Below are 8,009 nucleotides of genomic sequence, written 5' to 3' on the forward strand. Positions count from 1 at the left end.
TGTCTGAATATACCTAAGTTTATTTAAGCAACATTATTATTGGTACCAATTTCTCAATATGATGAACAGTTCTAGAATAAATAGCCTTATACAAATGTCCTCACATACCTGTTTAATTATTCCCTTAATAAAAATTCCTGGAAGCAAAGTTTCTGGGTCAAAGAAATGCACATTTTTGGACTATTGACTCATTCAGACCATTTAAAAATAGCAAGCAAAGAAGGTTGGAATACTCCCTTTAAAATCAACCTGAGTGAGAGAACATTGTAGTAGAGGAATAAATGAAAAACCATATCAGAAAATATGAAGTATTTTTAAAAAATAATTGTAGCTAGCAACATTTAAAACTCTACCTTTAGTTCTTAATCTTGGTGGTTTAGGTGTGAGAAGAGAAAGGAAATGTGAAAGGGATGAAGGGTTAGACAACACAAATCTATATAAATAAATCAAGGAAAAGAGAAACACACAGAGGGAGAAGCCCTACAACCTGCTTTAGTCCTTCAATCTGCTCTCCTCTATTCCCCTTGGCTTTTAGGCAAAAATTCTGGAATTTCTAAACGGACTCAGCCTTAAGTGTCCAGGCCCAAAACTAATGAACAAACACACAGCCACCCACCAACATTCCCAGTAAAGGACACAGGTTAGGCAACTCCAGCCATCTCACAGTGACACTTGCCAGGATAGGGACCTTCCTTCACTTAGTCTCAAACTTTTTGGCGTAATTTTATTGGTTGACCTTTCTATTTCACTTTCTTCTCTCTCTCTTTTTTTTATATTGATTTGTTTATTTAAGAGACATAGAGTGCAAGTGGGGAGAGGGGGAGAAGGAGAGAGAACCTTCAAGCAGACTCCCCACTGAGCGCAGAGCCCCATGCAAGATTCAGTCTCACCACCCTAAGATCATGACCTGAGCCAAAACCAAGAGTTGGACCCCTAACCAACTGAACCACCCAAGTACCCCTCTATTTCACTTTCAAAGATGCAGGAGAAAGGAAAATATTTTCTTACGTTTCTTAGAGTTATCAGAAGTAGTTTCAAAATTGTGTGATAAATTATGATTATTTTTAAAAGAAATATTGCTTAGAATTCTAAGAAATGGAAGTCTGCAGAAAATCCCTGGTAAATGAGACCCAAATGTCATTTGAATACTCCAGAATAATAAATACCTTGCATGTTGGTCTTCAAGTTTGGTTAACTTTTGTTTTTTTTTTTTTTTTTTTTTTTTAGGATAGTCATACAGAGAGAGAGAGAGAGAGGCAGAGACATAGGCAGAGGGAGAAGCGGGCTCCATGCACCGGGAGCCCGACGTGGGACTCGATCCCGGGTCTCCAGGATCGCGCCCTGGGCCAAAGGCAGGCGCCAAACCGCTGCGCCACCCAGGGATCCCCTGGTTAACTTTTGAATAACCAATTCTCTATTGCTTCAGCCTTAATGTTTTTCACCATAAGTAAAAAAAAAATTGAATACAGGGCCAAACAACTTAGCTGTTTTCCACTTTTAGTATGATACCTGTGACACCTTGACATTTACTGGACAAATATATATATACTTGGAATCTTTAACTTACATTCTTCACAATGCTATAAGAAAAAAAAATAGGGATCCCTGGGTGGCGCAGCGGTTTGGCGCTTGTCTTTGGCCCAGGGCGCGATCCTGGAGACCCAGGATCGAATCCCACATCAGGCTCCCGGTGCATGGAGCCTGCTTCTCCCTCTGCCTGTGTCTCTGCCTCTCTCTCTCTCTCTCTGTGACTATCATAAATAAATAAAAATTAAAAAAAAAAAAATAAAAATAAACTAGATCATGGAAGAGAGCAACTTTTGATGAAGGGATAGGGAACAGCACTGGGCACAGCTGGTGAGAAAGAAGCCAGCCAGCAGAGGAAGAGCATTCCAGGCAGAGGACACAGGTTAGGCAACTCCAGACAATAATACCAAAGTGGGTATGGATCATTTGCCAATATGGACTCTGGAAATAAGAAGAAATGATCTCTACTCAATGTGGAGCCATATTTAGCACTTGTTTTAGTCCTTTTGGACTGCTATAACATAATACCATAGACTAAGTGGCTTATAAACAACTAAAATTCATGTCTCAAGTTCTGGAGGCTAGGAAGTCCAAGATCAGGGCACCGGTGGATTTGGTGTCTGAGACAAGCCACCTCCTAATTCATAAGTGGCCATCTTCTCACTGAGTCTTCACATGATGGCAGAGGTGAAGGAGCAATCTGGGATGCTAGATTTCAACATATGAATTCAGGGAGGGGGAGTGGGTGGACAAAAACATTCACTCTATAGCAAGGTCTTTGTAACTTAGATGAGCAGGCATGAACAAATCTCTGACCAAGTAAAAACTATTTGATTAATTTATCTCTGTTTTTAACATATCACACTCAAATTAGCAATCAATCCATGAACAACTATCATTTTATTGTAAACATATAGGTTGTTCCCTGAACAAGCATACATCTGCTTGAAAAAAGAAAATGAATACTGGAAGAATTTAAATGCATTGAAATGTTCAACGTACAGCATTAATGGAAAGTTCAGTGGGAGTTCATGATCATTTCAGAGAAAAGGGAGTGGTCTAAAGTTGGAGGTAGGACTGCATCCATTTCATCAGTAAATGGTTGCTACATTGATACTTAGGTTAGGTACTGGGAAAGACATAGACACTGGATATCTAAAATATGCCTTTGTCCAGGAATGGCTCATTGTCTAATGGAGAGAAACTGAAAATGAAATAAATAATTACCATCCAATGTTATAATATAGATATGTACAATTGCTAAGACGACAGAAGGTACTTATGGGAGCGAAGAGGAAGACTGACCCCACATCAGAGGAAATGAGAAGAAATGACATTGTGCTAAGGCTTACAGGTCTTGTAGGTGGGGAGACAGGAAAAATGGCTGAAGGAGAGTGGAGGGGGGCGTCCAGGCTTCCAGTTGTGGAATGAGTAAGCCATGGGGATGAAAGATACAGCAGAGGGCGTATAGTCAATGATATTGTGATAGTGTTGTATGATGACAGATGGTAGCTACACTTGAGGTGAGCATAATATAATGTATAGACGGGTGCCTAGAGAGCTCGGTTGGAAGAGCATGTGACTCTTGATCTCAGGATTGGCTGTAGAGATTACTGAAATAAATACGTGTATAAATACCCTTAAATACGTGTATAAATACCTAAATAAATACCCTTAAAATACGTGTATATAAGGTATAGATTTCCTGATACTATGCTGTATACCTGAAAGTAATGTAACATTGTGTGTCAACTATACTTCAAAAAAATGGTATAACTACCACCCCCAAAACAAAGAATGAACCAGGTCCTATTTAGGGTTTGGGGTCTAAGTGCTAATGTTTAAAGTGAACATTTTAGGGGCACCTGGCTGGTTCAGTCAGTAGAGCATGCAGCTCTTGATCTTGAGCCCCACATTCAGTATAGAGATTACTTACAAATAAAATCCTGGGATCCCTGGATGGCTCAGCGGTTTAGTGCCAGCCTTTGGCCCAGGGCATGGTCCTGGGGTCTTGGGATGGAGTCCCACATTGGGCTCCCTGCATGGAGCCTGCTTCTCTCTCTGCCTATGTCTCTGCCTCTCTCTCTCTCTCTCTCTCTCTCTCTCTCTCTCTCTGTGTCTCTCATGAATAAAGAAATAAAATCTTTAAAAAATAAAATAAAATCCTACAGGCACCAGGGTGGCTCAGTAGGTTAAGTGTCGGCCTTTGGTTCAAGTTGTGATCCCAGGGTTTTGGGATCAAGCCCTGCATTGGGCTCCCTGCTCAGCAGGAAGTCTGCTTCTCCCTCTCTCTCAGCCCTTCTTCTCTGCTTGTTGCCTCTCTATCACTCTCTCTCTCTCTCAAATAAATAACTAAAATATTAAAAATAATCAAAAATTTAAAAATCCTAAATGAATAAAAATAAAGTGGACCCTTTAAATTACCCATAAGGTACAGTATCTACATATATAGTATCTAAATATCCAGTGTCTAGTAAGCCCCACACAGCCAGATTTTCCTCTACTTTAGGAACAGATTGTTACTTCTTCTTTGAGGACCAGATGAAGAGTTGGCTTGTGTTTATTGGCTCTGTTGTATGAAAAACACTTATCTTTAAACACTGGGATTACACCCTCTGTGGTGAGATACTCACACTAACATATGAGAGGCACAGGGGATCTGAGCAGACTGAAGAAACAGTAGATTCAAGTCTCTCATCTCCTGCTCATTCAGAAGCATAAAGTCATCAAGTAGAATGGGCAAGTAGAATTGTCCCACTTCTCTGTATCTCTTTGTAGAGTGTACAGTTGAATTCTCAAAAATTAAACTCACCTCTTATGTAGCTGCTCATCATGTGAAGAAAAGGGAGAAGGGTGCTATAGACAGGGGCACAAGATGAGGAAGGCCAGGCAATGGGAGAGGATCTTGGCATGCTCAGAGAAAACTAAGCCATCCAGGATGTTTAATTATCGGATAGGGTGCAAAGAGTTTGGCAAACCATGATTGGACAGCTTGTCACATCATAGAAGACTTTGGATTCAACGGTGTAGGCAATGAAGAGCTGTCTGATATTTTTAAATCAGGAGGTGACAAGATGGGCTTTATTTTTGGAAAGACCATTTTCATAGGATGCTAAGGATGAGGTCAGCACATTTTTTCTGTAAAGGGCCAGATCATAAATATTTTAGGCTTTGTGGGTCATATGTCATACATGGCGTGTCTCTGTCACAAATACTTACATTTGCCTGTAGCATGAAAGCAGACAGAGACAATGTGTAAACAAATGGGCATGGTTGTGTTCCAATAACATTTTATTTACAGAAACAAGCTGTGGGCCAGGTTTGGCCCGAGGAACCAAGTTTGTTGACCCCTGGGTTAGAAGACGGTGAGGTTACTAGTGGAGTGAGAATAAGTACACTAAGTGATCAGCGAGGTCAGTGGGGTTCAAAGTATCATCCCTGGAACAGCATGGGATGTCACCTGGGAGCTCTGGGAGTGGGTCCCAGCGACCTGGGGTTGAACAAGCCTTCCAGGTGATTCCAATGCTTGCTAAAGTTTGAGAACCACCAACCTAGGACAGGTGATGGAGAAAGCACTTCCTCATTTGGGAGGTGGCAGTAGGAAAGAATAGGACAGGACAGTTTTATGATGTTCTAGCAAGATCAGATCTCACTTTCTAATACACTGATGTACAGTAGGTAGGACTTGGGTGGTTTTTTGGTTGAAAAGTTGGGGAGATGGAAAACAGTAGTTAAATTATCTTCATTTGTTCTGTCTACTTCTTGATCTTGGTGCCTAGAACAATGCAAGGTATAAAGTGCTCACAAAGTATTTTTTGGAATGGATCAATGAATGATTATTTCAAGGTCTACAGTTTAGGTGACTAAATAGATGAGAAATGGCATTCACTGAGTGAGAACAGTTTTTATTATTTTTGAACAGTTACAAAGAAAGAGGATAAAGGGACATTTATTGAGTGCCAGCTTTGCCTACTATGGGCCAGGCAGTTTGCTACTATATTATCTCATTTGTTCTTCCAAACAGTATTTAAACAGCTACTATCATCACCAGTTTCCAAATGAAAACAATTGAGGTTCTGACAGATAAATAACGTGGTGCAAGTCTAATGCAGACAGTGAGTGATAACGAAACCCAGGCTCATGCCACCTTGCAGAACAGAGTTCTGTTTTGAATTTCGGCCAGACTTTGCAGAATAGGAAAGCTCTAACGATAAAATACCATGGAACTTTACTGCTTACAAAGCAGTTTCATTGCTTATTTCTTTTGAAGGAAATCTCTTCATGTAGTAGAAAAAGCATAAAGTTCTAGCTTCAAGCTTTGTCACTCTTGCTGGCCAGGAGGTAGCCAAGTGCTCATCCTTAAAGTGGAGGCAATGATAATAACGAATGGGGCTGCTATGCGAGTCAAAGGAGATATGTGAAGCACCTGGTGTGAGATGAGAGCTCAATAAATGGTGGATATTATTATTTTATGATCCTTAATACAGCTCAATGTCAAAACTCCCTCTGTAAGGCTGATGATGAGCCACTCTGGCCCCCCAAGTAGTCACCTGAGAGAAGTTCTCTCAGTTTAAATGTTACAGGCACCTCTTAATGAGTTTCACTGTTTTGCTTAAAGAACTTATCTCCTTGTTCAGTGTGTGTTGACATTGAAACAGGTTTTAAATTTGGTGAGGCCCACTGCATTTCATGTCTTTACCACTGGTGGCCACCATTGTAAGCCCACTGCAGGGCTTCAACACTCCTCTCATACCAGGGTTCCTTCTTTGGACTTTTGTTTACTTATTTTTCCAATCTGCAGCTTCTACACAGTTTTCTTGCATTCATTCCCCTACTTGTCAAGTCAAACAACGGCTGGGTTTGGGGATCAGAGGGAGAGAAAGTTGCTCTTGAAAGAAATGCCTCCTTGTTTTAAAGGAATTCACTCATGGTTACGAAGGCAAAAGAGAAACAGTCTGAAGAAAGCTGGATTTGCTAAAGAAGCAAAACTGATCACCAATCTCTGTTTCACTTACATTTGTGTGTGTGTGTGTGTGTACTTAGAAAAGCCTAGTGGAGATAGTAGCTCTCCTCCTTTCAAAACCTGAGAATGTCCCTTCTACCTCCTGAAAGACAAGTTCTGAACGACACTAGTGCCTTTATCCCAGAGAGGTTGGTTTGTGACATTGTGTTTACCAGCTTTTAGAAGAGACCCCTCTTGCTTTTTACTGTGTTTTAGGTGATTTTAGAAAACAAGACTACTGCTTTGCAACATGCTAGGTAAACAGCAGTTTCCATTTCAAGGCAAAATCATACTTGACCATCTTGCCTCCTTGATTCCACTAGATTAGGAAACAAGCAGAGATAAACACAGCTTTAGTGGAGTTGGTTGTACACGAAGGACAGGAATAACTGGGCCTTTTAAGATAAATGGAGCTGACAAAGAGTGCATTCTGCAAAAAAGAAACACAGCTATAGGGGAGTTATTCTGATCACTGCTATCTGCAAATGATAGTTGAATAATTTTGATGCTAGGGTCTTTTTCTCAAGATTTGAAATAAAATCTTTCCCCCTGCCGCCCCCCCATCCCAGCATTTAACTAAGCTTTTAGTCATCGGATAAAAATCATGTTGTCAGAAATGACAGAACTAATTTGTGACTTTTTTCCCAAATCAATTTTGATGTAATACAAGATTAAATGAATAGTTTCCCTTTTCTCCCCTACATGAATTAGAACAAATTGTACTGTTCACTGTGTCCTGTCACACAGACTGGCTTGGCAGAAACCTCAGTATTTTATTGCAAGATTTGAAGAATAATTATTAGAGATCCATTTTCCCTCAACATTTATGGGATTCATATAAGATAATGGAGGATTTCTCATTGCAGGATGAGAACATCTAAGGTAATGATGTTTGACTTTAAGGTCTAGTCTAGAACCCTTAGACCTTCTCAGAGTCCTCCCATTTTTACTTCAAATTTATTAACTGGGGTGATAAGAATCAAAGCCTCCCAGTTAATGTCCCTTCCCCTCAGTGGTATATGGAGAGGGGGAAATCATGCAAGCAATCCTTCTGGTGATTTGTACTCACAGCAATTCACACGTACAGCCCTCTGCCAATTACACCCATGTTGTAACTTCTGACACTCACACAGGCAGTTTCTCACATAAACATATGTTGTTTCTCCCCTTTTGAGGAAATGAATCCCAACCTCTTGCACACTAGCAGGCCATGATTAGTTCTAATCCTGAGGTTTTATGACAGAAAAATTGACTGTAAGAAAACTAGGGAACTGACCATAAGAACACTGAGTTCGTTTCCTCTCCTCCAAAATGGCAACAAATCACTGCCCCAAACTTTCCTTCAGTATGCTGGTCAAAATGTCCTCAAGGAAATCATCTTGAGATCCATAAAACTAATAAGCCTGCTCCTTAGAGTTGTTTTGCTTCGGTATAATATTTGGCAGGAAAATGTGGTCAAAGAGAGTGCATCATATTAAAT

The sequence above is a fragment of the Vulpes lagopus genome, chromosome 9 (assembly GCF_018345385.1).
Source record: "Vulpes lagopus strain Blue_001 chromosome 9, ASM1834538v1, whole genome shotgun sequence".
In the NCBI taxonomy this organism is placed as follows: domain Eukaryota; kingdom Metazoa; phylum Chordata; class Mammalia; order Carnivora; family Canidae; genus Vulpes; species Vulpes lagopus.